Below are 12,166 nucleotides of genomic sequence, written 5' to 3'. Positions count from 1 at the left end.
TGCCCCTGTCTTCAGGACCCCACACTGCACAACAGTGGATGGATTTGTCCAGAGTATACCTCAGTAAACTGGTGGTTTAGACTGGAAATTGGGAAGAGGGCAGAGAACACACCAAAAAAGCATGGCCTTTAAGACAATATTCTAAGTATTCATATTCTTATGGAGCAGATCATCTTGAGTGCCATTATGTGGCACATACAGGACAACCAGGTTATCAGGCCCAGCCAGTGTGGGTTTATGAAAGGCCGGTCCTGCTTGACCAACCTGATCTCCTTCCATGACAACATGACCCACTTAGTGGATGAGGGAAAGGCTGTGGGTGTTGTTTACCTGGACTTTAGTAAAGCCTTTGATATCGTTTCCCACAGCATTCTCCTGGAGAAACTGACTGCTTATGGCTTGGATGGGTGTGCTCTTCGCTGGGTAAAAAACTGGCTGGACAGCTGGGCCCAAAGGGTTGTGGTGAACGGAGTTAAATCCAGTTGGCAGCTGGTCACAAGTGGTGTTCCGCAGGCCTCAGTACTGGGGCCAGTCTTGTTTAATATCTTTATCAATGATCTGGATGAGGGGATCAGCTGCACCCTCAGCAAGTTTGCAGACGACACCAACTTGGGAGGAAGTGTTGATCTGCTCGAGGGCAGGAAGGCTCTGCAGAGGGATCTGGACAGGCGGGATCGATGGGCCCAGGCCAACTGTATGTGGTTCAACAAGGCCAAGTGCTGGGTCCTGCACTTGGGTCACAACAATCCCATGCAATGCTACAGGCTGGGGGAACAGTGGCTGGAAAGCTGCCCTGCAGAAAAGGACCTGGGGGTGTTGGTCGACAGCCGGCTGAATATGAGCCAGCAGTGTGCCCAGGTGGCCCAGAAGGCCAACGGCATCCTGGCCTGTATCAGAAATAGTGTGGCCAGCAGGACAAGGGAAGTGATCGTGCCCCTGTACTTGGCGCTGGTGAGGCCGCACCTCGAATACTGTGTTCAGTTTTGGGCCCCTCACTCCAAGAAGGACATTGAGGTGCTGGAGCGTGTCCAGAGAAGGGCGATGAAGCTGGTGAGGGGTCTGGAGCACAAGTCTGATGAGGAGCGGCTGAGGAAACTGGGGTTGTTCAGTCTGGAGAAGAGGAGGCTGAGGGGAGACCTTATCGCTCTCTACAATTCCCTGAAAGGAGGTTGTAGAGGGGTGGGTGCTGGTCTCTTCTCCCAAGTAACAAGTGATAGGATGAGAGGAAATGGCCTCAAGTTGCACCAGAGAAGGTTTAGATTGGATATTAGGAAATATTTCTTCACCGCAAGGGTTGTCAAGCATTGGAACAGGCTGCCCAGGGAAGTGGTGAAGTCACCATACCAGCGGCATTTAAAAGATGTGTAGATGTGGCACTTAGGGACATGGTTTAGTGGGACTTGGCAGTGTTAGGTTAACGGTTGGACTCGATGATCTTAAAGGTCTTTTCCAACCTAAATGATTCTGTGATTCTATTCTAAGTTTATAACATGGCTGTTGCAATAGCAAAGACCGGAAGCTGACGTCCTGGATCATACTTATTGGTCCTATGTTCTCAAGTTCTTTCCTCTCTGAGTCAGTGATAAATGCCTCATTAATAACCAGGACAGCAAAACAAAAACAAGTCTGAAAAATCCTAGTTTGTATGTCTTCCAACCACGCAGTTTCAAAATATTCTCATTAATTTGACTTAAAAGAAATCCAGTAGTTCTGACTGAAAGAAGGATCTCTGTTACAACTCTGCTTTTCATCTTGCAAAAAAAAGAAAAAGCTGTCTGTATTCACTTACTCTGCATAAAATTTTACGAGTTCAAAAGTACAGTTCTGATGGAAATTTAAATGATTAAATTTCATTTAAACAGCATTCCCTTTTAGCAACACTCTGGCTCCCAGCCTGCGGAAGACAAGGTCCCCTTTTTTCCCAATAGACCCTAACAAATCTTTATCTCTCCAATTATGTCTGAAGTCATGTGATTTTGATGAGATCCCACATCATCTAGTGAGAGTAAAATCATTGTATTTGTCTAAAAAAAGGTATAACCCTCAAGGGATCCCAGCCTAGACAAAGCTGAGGACTGCAACACAACTTCAGTGAAATAAAGTACTACACCAGGGAAAACACAGGTTAATGAGCTCACTCAAACTGAGTTGTATCAGGTTAATTAACTAGTGAAATATTCCACTTTTGATTAAACTGATCCCAGAAACAGTATTTAATTGATTTTTTTCTAATGAAAAATCAAGTATTAATCTGCAAAATCAACATTTTCCAGTTGACCATGTTAATTTTGCTGGACTGATATTTTTTCTGGAAAATAAACAAGTTCACAAAGAATTACACAAAAATTTGTCTTGAACTATGAAAACAATTGTTGTCTCTCACTCTGACAGCTGTCATTCATAGCTGCTGCTCATCAACATTTCTCTTACTTCCAAGTAACATGAGAATTTGTTCAGTTTTTCAACCCCTGCTGAGATAACTCACAATCTTTTTCGCTTTTGGGGTTGTTTTTAAAGCTGAATGCTATACTACTGTTCTCTTTCAGCAAACTCCAACTCTTAAAACTTTCTACCTTTTAAAGCAGAAAAGCTTAAAGCTTTCCACTTTTTCATTTCAGGCATACATTTTTCCTCAATTCATATATTCACAAAGAAATGGTAATAATTTTTATCTGAGAAGTATCATCCACACTCCAGAGTTTCCCCTTTGGTTCGTTGGAGCAGTAGACAGCTGTGCAGGGGGCAGAAGGTGCTGGCAGAGCAGGGAACACCCCAGCACATTTGTGCTAACTGGGACTATGTACCATGGCAACTGCGTTTTCTGCACTGAAACTCTCCCTGATGTGAAAAATCTTGCACAGTATCTGAAAGCAAACATCTCCACAGGCTGCTCTCAAATCATGTCTAATTGAAACGCATCCAAGTCACAAGACTCATCTGATTATCTTGGTAAGACCTGACGGATGTATACACACATCTGTCATTTGGAGAGCTGGAAAACAGCTCAGATTTTTAAATGATTGGGAGAATTAAGGAAACAATGGTGCTGAGAGAGGCTTTCAATGATTCTGGTGCCAATTTAGACCTGACTGTAGTCTGGAAAACATTAAATCAGCCAAAGAGTTCTGAGTTGCTTTAAGCATTTCAAACCACGGAATGGGAAGAGGAGGGTTTTCACCTGTTCATCCCACAGGTGACCATCTGCCACACTGTGCTTACTCCGTGCTCATGTAAATATGCCAAAATAAACTAGTTATTGGGGATCCAGTATCTGTGGGACTATAATGTCTCCCCAGGAAACTCTGAAAGACTAGAAACCATGCTCTTCACAGAAGATGTAGCTGATACATATACCTCATTGCATGAAGTCTGACATGCCTTCTACAATCTCCCATGTGACTGCATTAGCAGTTCCATTCAGGCGGGTGATTAACAAAGATCAAAGGAGTAAGTAACCAACAAGACCCTAAAGCCCCGGTTGTAGAAGAAATGTGGTTCAATAGCTCCCACTCTTTCCAACTATCAGCTGTGGATCAATGTGGATTATCTTTTAACCATGCCAATGCTTCTCTCCAGCTAATGCCGAACCGGAGTGTTTGCATTGGATCTGTGCCCTAGCTCTGGAGACACATAAGCAGGGCAGGTGGAGATAAAAGTCACTGACAGCAATGAATGAAACTCCTTTTCACGGATGGGATTACTCCAGAAAATGGCTGATGTGTGCCAAAATGGAGGGAAAGACAGATTTAGTACAGAGCATTACTCTGATGGCATGTCATGTCGCTGTGAACATGAGTCCTGAGGTTGCAGCTTGAAACACGTGCAAGTGACTGTAGGTGAGAGGCAAAGGGATTGCTGGAGGGGAGGGGACCTTGAATGTCAGAGCCTGTACCACATCAGCCTGGACGACTTCTCCACAGTTAACATCATAACAGTATTTCTTCACTGGTTTGCCCATCTGTCCTCTCTGTTCCTCTTAGCCATCGTACTTTAGGCTACCTGCCTCAAAGTGAACTCCAGAAACTTCTCCCACCTCCCCTACCAAAAGATGCTCAGTTGCTTTTTGGGTTGAGGCGTCCTTTTTTACCAGCCAGGCACACCTGACTTGGAGTATGGAAATGGAGATAACCTTAACCTTTCAGCCACTGACTTTTAAAGGAAGTTAACAAGATGGGCAGTAAGACATTCACACACAGTACACTGCAAACAAATATCCAGGTTTTGAAATCAAGTGAAAAAAGTTGTGCTTGCATTTCTTCTTGTGAACCTTATTTCCAAGCTTGTACCTAATAACTTTGCAACAAAGTCTCATTTAGTGGTTTTTGTTTGGCCAGGTGATACAAAGTGAAATCAGGCTGAATGACAGTATGCTGTGGTTATTGGTCTCTCCAAATCTAGTGAGTCTAGACATGGTGGAGTGGCTCTGCTTCCCAATCAATTTCCCAAATTGTAAGTCCTTTTCCCTGCCCAAATCCAGTCAAATGCAAGATGGAACACCTTAAAGTGAATTTTGTTTTCCTGTGACTATTCTACAAGCCATGTCATTCTATAGAAAGAACATCTGCTTCTAATTATTTACAGCTTTCTGTAGTCTTTGTATCATTTGTAAACTAGATCAGCAAGGATTTATGCTACCGTTTTGTTTACCAATGAGAACACTGAATAACGTTACACCAATTCATGATTAACAGAGGGTCCTGATAGAAGCAGCCCTATTCCCTGGTAAGTCCCCATTTTGAGATCTGTCAGTAAGCCACTTCTGTTAATTCCACATACATAAGGAAAGTTTTAAAATCAGGATTGAGTCTGGTGTAATTTAAAAACCATGGGGATACCATGATGATTGGTATTCCATTCCGTATTTATTTCTGTAGCCCTGAATGCATCTGTTCATATTTTGCACTAACTGGCAGCAGGGTAAGCACCTCAGTTCTCTTTGAAATATGGGACCTATGTGTTAGTCTTCCAGCACTTTGATGTTTATTCCATTTACAAGGAACTATCAGATATCTCCTTTAAGACTACTGGTTTAAATGGTTGAGGATAGACACATCCGAAGAGAAAGCAACACAGTTTTTGCTCACGAGATAGAGAGTAACTTGTCAAATAAGGACCAGTTCACTGCCTAGTCCCTTACTTTACTCTGTTATGAGTCTCAGCCTGCAGGGATTTTATTTCTACAATTTATGTATGATAGATGTCCATACAGCTAGTCAGTCTAGCAGGTTCAGGAAGGCCTAAAATCCAAAATTCCCAGTGCACTGCAGACACAGAATATTCCCAACCTCCTATAAAAAACTGAAGGTCTGTAATAAAGCAGTCACCACCACAGAAACCACAGCTATCATGTACCACAGGAAGAGAGCAAGAGTCATCGTGAGGAACATGAGCAGATCTGAAGACTCTTATCACACAGCTTAAATTCCTGTGGCCAGGCCTATCTTATCTTGTAAGCAAAAAACCAAGGATTTGTTAGGAGTTCACAAGTGCTTTTCTGAAATGAACCCTTCCCCATGTTGTAAAGGAAGGCAAAAAATTGTTACTATCCCTGTTATCTAGCCTGAGGGAGATTTCTCTTCTGATCCCAAATTAGATCATGAGTTTAATGTTCAGTGCATGAGCAGACATACCAATTAGATACTGAGAAGCTGTAATAATGTCAACGGCAGCAAAGCAACCTCCTCACATACTGTTTCCACCTGTAGCCAGTTTCTGATGCTTTAGAGAAGGCATAAACCCTTCCAGAAAACGTGATATGCATCAAGTCAGCAACTATTTTTTTCTTGGCTCCCATTGGTGAGCAGTGGCAACTCTGAAGCATGGATGTCATGTCAAAGAATATAGACACAGTGTGAGCAAGGCAGTCAAACCATGATAGCTCCTTTCAGACCTCCTTAAGATACCAACAAATCAGCTATACAGGACAGACTCCAAGCTTCCTCAGGCCAGAAACATTCCTCTTCCCTCCTACAGTTCTTTCTGTGAATTTAAGAAGTATCATTTCAGCCCGTGGATTTCCTTTGCTCACACTGCCCTCTGTGGAGGTGAAGTCCAGCAATGCACTTTCTGGGAACCCCTCCTTGGATTTTCATTTTTTTTCTCAACGACAAGTTACTCAAGTCATGCTCTTTTCTTGATATTTACCCATATATATAAGGTACCATCATATGCCCTCGAGATGTTCAATTTGTTATACTAAAGAGGACCAGTTTTTCTTTTCTTTGCTTGAAGAAGATTCTCTTTTCCTTTACTACCTTGGAAATCCCACTCTGCATTTATTTCACCTGCCCCTTTTTCTTACCATGACTATGCATGATGGCATTAACAAAACGCACTGGTGTTACCTGTGCCTTGCACAGCAGTGCTGATTCTTCCCTAGAATAATACTTTTCCTTTATATTGCAGCACTTTGCAGCTCACAGTCACCTCACAGTCAAATACTGGCCCACAACTTGTTTCTTATCTTTTGCTCGCAATTGATAACTACCTCACAGAATCTTATGCCTTAAGGTTTGGTGCTTTTAATTTTCTGTTTGTTTATTTTAATTATTTTAATGTTATTCTTACAACTCTATCAGACGTGCTCACATTTTCAGTTGTGCAGAAAAATCTTTCCTCTGTAATGCCAATATTCCCAGACTTTGTGTCACAGCATACCTAAGGAGTACATTTAAAGTAGGATTATTGTCTTCAAATTAAGACTTCTGTGTTAGAAATGGTAACATCTTAGACAGATTCCCTTTTGGCCAATGAGGAAAACGCGTAATCCCTGGGCTCAATTCATCCCATATGAGGAGGAATTTGATCTCCCCAAGAAGTACTCACTACTCTCTACTGACTGTAATGATGATGTTGATCAGTTTAGGAACAGTCATCTACATTTGCTGATGTCTGCAGGTTTGCTGTGGGATTCACCTCGCCTTTTTATTTTTAATGAATTAGGTGACATGAATTGTATCCCTAGTTCTTTTCCTTAGGTTGCTAATCTCAGCAATAACCAAATCAGTTCCAAAACCAAATGTGAGGACAACTAGAAATATCTGATCTCCATTGTGATAATTTCCCTTTTTATATTACTTGCCAGAGCCTCCTTGTAAGACTGTTCTTTAATTAGTTTACAATCTCTCTATTCATCCCCATCATAACAAATAATACAAAGTAAAATCTGCACCACAGACTCACTCCACCGCCTACTTCACTATCTTTGTATCGTCAGCCAATGATAGATATTTAGGAAAGAACAAAGGGGTGGATGTAGGGTGATTCTGCTCATGTACACCCCTTGTGATATCTGTACTGTATCAGTAGTTCGGGGACTTCCTGGTCAGAGGCTGCTCTCAAATCATCATGTTAGTAACACAAACGCATGTTTCTTCCCTCAATCCATGCAATCCCCAGTTTCGGTCGTCACAACATTCCCTGTCAGGGAGCTCTGTAGGAAGGAGTATTTCTTTTTGTCTGTTTTGCCTTATTGTTCTTAAATCACGGAAGCAGTCAATGACATTTCTTGTCTGATCTCTGTCATTCCCTGTTGATTCCCACGGATACCATAGTTCTCTGTACAGTGTGCCTTCATTCCAGTCTGAAGAGGCTCAGGCTGTTTAGCATTCCCCAGTGTGGAAGCATGTCTACATCTATCACTACGTTGTTACCTTCTCTCTGCTCTCTGTAGTTCTTCTGTAAAGAATTTTCAGTGGGACATTCCATCAAATGCTTTTTTTATAATCCAGAGACTGGGTCTAATGCATTACTCTTATCTAAGAAGTGATTCATCTTGTTTAAAGATTCAACTTTAAGAAAACCCTACCTTTGATAAAACTAATTTGTTGCCATGTACTGAGTGCTTTTCTTGAGAACTGTCCTAAGGCTGCTGGGTCAAGTGGCCTGTATCATTTTTTCCAGTCTTCTTTGAATACAGCAATGTGAAGCTTCTTGCTACTAAACCTGCATTTTCATGTGCTAATTATTTCAGCATCCTCAGATGGAGATTATCTAGCCCCCCTGAGTTCAGTTCCTCTATTGCTGGAAATTTTATCTTTAATATAGAGCTCTACCTCCTCAATTTCTTTTACCACTCTTTCCTTCCTAAACAATTTATAACTACCAATTTTTACATTCCAGTCATGCGAATAAACCCACCAGGTTTCAGTCATGCCAATTATATTATATTTCTCATAATCCAGCAAGAATTCCCAATTCCTCTCACTTTTAATTATATACTCACAAGGTGCTTCTCCCCAGTCCCTCTCTCTGGACAGCCGCCTACGGTGAATCACATATGCTTATTATCACATGGTGGCGGGGGAGAAGGGTGATGCAGTACCGCCCTGGATCTCTGAAAGTGTATGGCAAGTTCACATCTTTATATGTCACAGATGTATTCATTTCTGCAGGATACACCTCTCTCGTTCTCTGGCTCCTTCTTAAATGTGCATTTAATGTCCTATTTATGGCCCGTTTTGATGCAACCTTACATACCACATAAGTTGCACTCTACCATTTACTCCTTAAAGACTGCTAAGGAATATGTGGTACAGAGCATACAAAGAGCTACAGACCTCTTGCCCTCAAAATATAATTCCAAGAATACAAACCAAGCCTATGCATACCCATTCCTCATCTCCCTGACTTTTGTGGAGCTTGATGTGCAACATGGAAAAGGCTCATTGTTTATTTAATGGGATAGTACTCTTAAAAGGCACCTAGGCAGCCGCCTTTCCCTCTGAATATGGATGTTATTACTGAGATTGTCTGTTCATTAACAACCAAAACAAGATCTAAATTCATGTTCTTTTCTATTAAAATCAAAGCAAACACACTATTGAGCAAAATCAGCTAACTTGTTATTGCTTCCCAGCTCTCAAACTCCTCTACCTGCTAGGATAAGGCATGCCACCTTACCGACTTCACGTGTTAATTTTTTCATGGCACGTATGTCCTTGAGTCACAGAATCTACCAGCTAGTTTACCACTGCTGCTATTAGCACATCACTTGTCTGGTATCTTGTGAGGTGTGCAGTACTGACACAAGCACAGATCTAGACTGCAGGTGTGAAATAAGATACGTGCTCAAAGTCATATTCAAAAAGAAATGAAAAGATAGAGAGCTCCGCTCTGAGACACCTGGCCATAGCCAAGGAATTCATGGCCCAGGAGGAGGCAGCAAGTACCCTGTGCAGCGTGTGAGAGCAGAACAGGACGCGTGACCAGCACGAGTATGGAGCTCATAGGGTATGCTTTAGCTTCATCCCCTTCTGGAGACGAGGTGCATTGCTCTTACAGAAGGTACTTCCAACCATGTGGGATCCAAAGCATTGAACCCACTCTGAAAAAGAGAGCCTTCATCCTCATTTTGGTAGACTGGGATTCAGTATACTCTTGAGTCAGAAATTGTGCTAAATAATTACAGGACTTACCCATCAATGAAATATATATGCCCAAGTCCCTCTATTCCCAGAGGGGATTCACAATTATATTTCTCAGGTGCTAAATGCTTTTTGGATTTTCTAGCCATCCTAGACATGCTGGATAAAAATACTCTAGATTCACAAATTATTTCAGAAATAATGACAGCATTCAAACTCTGCTAGAGGTGTCAGTGAAAACTAGAAACCTGCAACAAGATGAAGGCCCGCTTCACTAATCTCTGTACGGCGAGTGTATGGCATGCTTTTTGCACCTCTACCTCTGGATTCTAAATGGACATTTCAGATAAACAGTGGAGGAGAAAACACTCAAAAATTTTGTTTGATTGCAGCCTAAATGTCATTTTAAGGTGTGACTAAGTCCCAGCCTCTCCAGTCAACTGGAAGCCCTGCAATCCTGTCCCTTGCAGTATCAGCCTTCTGGGAACTGGTCCTGTTGTGTCTGCCCTACAAGATCTGCTGTGTTGCGGCTGCACCAGTACAGGGAGCAGAAAGTTTTGACTATACTATGGCTGTAGGGAGAGAGAAATCAAAAGCCTGTTGGCTAGATGAAAAATGTGGCTCACAGCTGGGAATGTTAGGAGTCTCTGGAGCATTTTGACAGCATCACAACCACAGAGAGTATTGCTGGCATTCATGTGCTCCTGGTGGGATTCATGTTGCTTAGCTTCAGACATCGGCAGTGAGGAATCAGGGACTGGTCAGGAGCTGTAGGAATGGTGCTGACCATAGGCTGTGGCCATATGTTCTGCTGACAGAGGTGTGAGGCTATGAAGTGGCTACTGAAAGGACTTTGCCTGGAGGAAGGCTGTTGTTGCAGTCATTTTCAGTATGCTATTGGTAAAGCTTTAAGAAAGGTGTTACTGGAAGCATGGAGTGCGTTCAAGCTACTGCTTTTGACTAATTTAATACAGTGATGTCTGTGTGCTTAGTGGTATTTTCTTGATGTTCTCCCGGCATCCTAGGGTGTTTATTAACAACACAGTGACTATGACTTGGGATACCGGCAGGACTGTGATCAGTAAGTGTGCTGTGGACAGTGTGATGAGCCTAAGGGATTGGTTACTCACAGATATATTGAGCGTTGTGGGTGTATGTGGGCACTGCTGGATTGGGGCTGGCTGGTGCCTCGCTGCCCTGGAGCTCAGATAAAATGATCACCAGTGAGGCTGCAGAAGGCCATGATGATTTGCTGACAGTCTGGTATTGCAAACCAGTAAGTCCAAATGAAGACCTTTCATGGTTATTTTATGTTGACACTCTTAGGGACAAATTTAGACCCGTGTCAGTTACACCATGCCTGTCCTTACCAGAAAAAACTATGGTAAATCCTGAACGAGGCAGCTGTCTCTCTAAGCCAATATATCCCTGTACCTGACTGGATTCTTTCTAAAGGCTGGTCACTCCTGGTCTGCTAATTGAAGAGTACTTTTCACCAAGTTAGTGTTTCAAATAAGAGGAAACACACATGTGGCTGCTGTGGCGGTGTGCGGAGGGGAGAAACAACCCTCTCTCTCCTGCTTTCACCATAACTTTCTAAAGCTGGCTTGCAGCTATCTCCTGAAATCACCCACTACAACACAGCTTTGTTTACGCGGTACAGAATAGATCACTGTATTGCTCTTCTCCCACAGATAACTCAGTTTTCTGAGTGGGCTAGAGTCACACAGTTACAACTTATCTCACATATAAATCTTGGCTTGGAAAGCTTTCAATATCTGCCAGAAATGTGGGCATGCTTGATTGTCCCAATCCCAGCTAAGACGCTCAAAAAGTTGGAGAGTCTTAAGCTGCTCGCTCAGGCTGCTGTGGCCTAGGTTTATTTCTAAATCAGTAAGACAAATAATCTTTTTTCTATACTTTTTTCTAATGTCAAGAGGTTACTTAGGTGCCCTCATTTCAGCATAGAGCTGTTTATTGACAATCCCAAGGTTAAAGTTCAGGAACTTTCCTTTTCATACATTAAATTGAGTTTTAATGACCAACTGGTTCTTGAAGCACTATCCTCAAAAAACCCAGCAGGTATACACAGCACCCTGGGATGAAATGGACTGTGAGCTACTCTACAAGTTTGCCCCACTTTATAGTACATTCCTACAGAGCAGTTTTACCAAGACTCCATAAACTTCCTGTCATTGGGGAGGTTGTGTCCTCAGAGACACAACATGTAGGATGATTAACTGTTCCTCTCTTCCAACAGTGGTGAAGGACCAACTCCCCAGTCTACTCCTTGGGCAAGGGCAGGATAGCATGGAAACAGCCCAACAAGCAGGAACCAGCATCCTCAAGCCGTTATCGTTCCTCTTAAGCTGTGTCACGTTTGTAAACTTTGTTTTCCAGCCACATAATCTAGAAAAAAGCTCTTTCAAAAGCAGTTTGGATGTTAGCTCTACCAGACAGCTCTGGGAGAAGGGACTGTCAGTTTGCATCCGTTGAGACTTAAATCAGTCCCATGACTGCTACCTTCCATCCTCCCTCCAGTGTTTTATTTCTTGGTAAGTGCCAGGGTACAGCAGAGGGAATGAATGCACTGATAAGCTGGAGACGTGTCTTCTTGAGTGGTTCTTGGCAAGTAAATGGCTGAGCAGGGAACAGAAATGAGCTTTCTTGTGCTCAATTGTGCCCTTAAACTGCCATTTCTCTACTTCAATAAACATACAATCCAGCCAACAGGAAGGGTTTGTGAGTGGTCATTTACTTACGGGATGCCAGAAAAGAGGAAGTCTAGGCTACAGCCTGAT

At 42.6% G+C, this 12,166-nt stretch overlaps 1 protein-coding gene across 1 annotated transcript in view; it reads right to left on the bottom strand.

Moving 5' to 3' along the window:
- The window catches only part of GSG1L (GSG1 like), a 45,002-nt gene that overhangs the window by 32,106 nt on the left and 730 nt on the right, over positions 1-12,166 (bottom strand). The window lies entirely within an intron of this gene.

The sequence above is a fragment of the Gavia stellata genome, chromosome 18 (assembly GCF_030936135.1).
Source record: "Gavia stellata isolate bGavSte3 chromosome 18, bGavSte3.hap2, whole genome shotgun sequence".
Lineage (NCBI taxonomy): Eukaryota > Metazoa > Chordata > Aves > Gaviiformes > Gaviidae > Gavia > Gavia stellata.
This window is presented reverse-complemented; position numbering and strand designations above follow the sequence as displayed.